Raw genomic sequence first — 2,682 nt, 5'->3', positions numbered from 1 at the left:
TGCAATTCCCACCTTATGTAGTATTTTAGTATTTTGCCCCCCCCCCCCAAACAAATCCTAACTCTTCCCTGTAAAATACAGTGGCAACAGCTTGTACAATACTTTGGCCAGTCTCTCGGTCGAAATAGAAGGTTCTACGGTAATTCTTCAGATTAACACCAGCACGATCTTCACTAGGGTGTTAGGGTCAGGGTTAGCGTTTTAGGGTTAGGGTTTAGTGTTTCGGGTTACGTTAAGGTTAGGGACGGAATTCCCTAACCCAAACCGTAACCCTAAACCCTAACACCCCAACACCCTAGTGAAGATCGTGCGGGTGTTCATCTGAAGAATTACCGGTTCTAGTGACAAGCATTGCAAGATGACTTGGACCGTTTTGACTGCAAGTTTTTTTATCAGAATATCTCCTCCCCCCCCCTCCCATACATGGGATATTATCACATGCAGGAGGACTGCGAGACGAAGATTTGATCATTATAGGTTTCACGTAAATGAAAGAGTAAATTGATAATATAATTGAAATGCGTTAAGTGTATTACATTATATTATGGACATTTAATTCATATCGCCGGTTGTGTCAATGATACGAGAGAACAATTATCAACGTGACGGCCAACTTGGTGTGTTTCACGTAATTTAATTATATTATGTGTAGTAATTAACTCGTGTAAAAGGTGAATGTTAATGTTTATATTCAAATTAAATCTATTGATACGATATGACAGGGACGGTGTTCCATCACTGGGATGGTTAAATATTTTGTTTTCATTACAAATTAAATCGTTAATTGGTTATTTCACGCTTGACCGAACAGCGGAAATATGTTTTAATCACCAACTAATGAGTAATTAGCTTTCACAAGATCCGATTTTTCCGTCATTTTACTTCGGGTAAAATGGATATATATTGATTTTTTTTTTTTTTTTTTTTTTTTTTTTTTTACGTAATCCTACCTGTGGAACTAATGAAACTTACACAATCTGGTAAATATAAAAATAGGCTGGCTATCCTGATAAAGCGGATCGAATACAATAATCCCTCGCCAAATCGCTGTTTATTATTCAAGCTTACGTCGATTCCTCTGTCGTGTTGTTTTGCATTTATAATAAAACAAATATATACAAATTATAAAAAATAATTTTAAAAAATATACAGTACAGTACTATTTCTACTTCGGGCATTTTTACCTATCTCGTGGGGGTTTGGAAGGTAAAACCCGCAATAGTCGAGGGATTACTGTATATGAATGCTTAAAGTCACTTATTAAATAATCTGTTTAATGACAAATTAGTATTTTATTTTTACTTATTAAAAGGTTTGACGTTTTTTCTTTTAATACGACCACTTTCGTTTTAAATTTATGGATGAAGCTGTTAAAAAGTAACTTGCAAAGGTCTCGAAATAGAATAATAACTATACTTGTAAACTTCTATAAACACCTCACAAATTAGTTAATTAGTTGTACTTATTTCTTTATTAGACACAAAGGCCCGAACATAGTGGGGACATAAATTACAAAACAATGAATGAAATATATATATACAGGGTGTCTACAAAGTCTGGGTCCATGGGGATTAACACGTACTTCAAGAAATTATTATTTCTTATATTTAATTGTTTATTTAAGTTATGATTTTATTTACTCCATGTAGACCAGACTTCGTGGACACCTTGTATAATTAAAATGAAGAAGAACGTCTTACATGAGCCTCACTCTTCGGCAGTTACGCTTTTACTGTTCATTATCTGTTAGTTCATCAATTTTTTTTAATCGTTTAAATCAATTTAAGTTCATTATATTCTACCACCTGAGGGTAGGGTTTCAAACCTCACCTCTGACACCAGTGGATCTATTAGGTTGTCAAGAAAGTTCCTGCGGTTTTTAACCTTTAAATTCAAATGCACATATCTCGGCTGAAACAAAACTTTATCCATCGAAATAAACACCATCAGAATCAACACACCTTTGCCAACACGAAACAAGTTTATGCCATTAGCCTAAAAATCCTGCGCTCTGATGGCGATGAAGGTGTGTTTGGCATTCGTCTTGGTTTTTGAAGAATTTCTCAAGCAGGAAGAGATGCTTGAAAAAATGGTAGTTTTGGTGAGTATGGCGGATGAGGCAGAGTTTCGTTGCCCTATTCGTTCAACTTCTGCAGGGTCAGTTGGGCGACGTGCGCCTGAGCGTTGTCGTGGAGAAGAATTGGTCCTTTTCTGTTGACCAATGCTGGTTGTTGTTGTTGGAGTTTCTTATGCATTTCATCCATTTGCTGACAGTACTTCACGTAATGGTTTCGCCTGGATCCAAAAAGCTGTGACGGATGAGACCAACCACAGACCACTAAACAGTCACATGACCTTCTTTTGGTGCAGTTTTGGCTTCGGGAAGTGCTGTGGAGCTTTGTCGGCGTTCAACCACTGAGCTGAGCGTCGCCGGTTGTCGTAAAGAATCCACTTTTCATCGCAAGTCACAATCCGGTCGAGAAATGGATCGTTCTTGTTGCGTAAAAGAAGGGAAGACGACACCTCAAAACGGCATTTCTTTTTGTTGTCGTTCAATTCGCGCGGCACCCATTTCTCAAGTATTTTTGTTTTTCCGATCCCTTTTAAGTGGTTGGAAATTGTCGTATACGTTACGTCTAATTCAGAAGCAAGCTCTCGAAAGGTTGTGCGTGGATTGGCTTC

This window comes from Octopus bimaculoides, chromosome 27 (genome assembly GCF_001194135.2).
Source record: "Octopus bimaculoides isolate UCB-OBI-ISO-001 chromosome 27, ASM119413v2, whole genome shotgun sequence".
NCBI lineage: Eukaryota > Metazoa > Mollusca > Cephalopoda > Octopoda > Octopodidae > Octopus > Octopus bimaculoides.
This window is presented reverse-complemented; position numbering follows the sequence as displayed.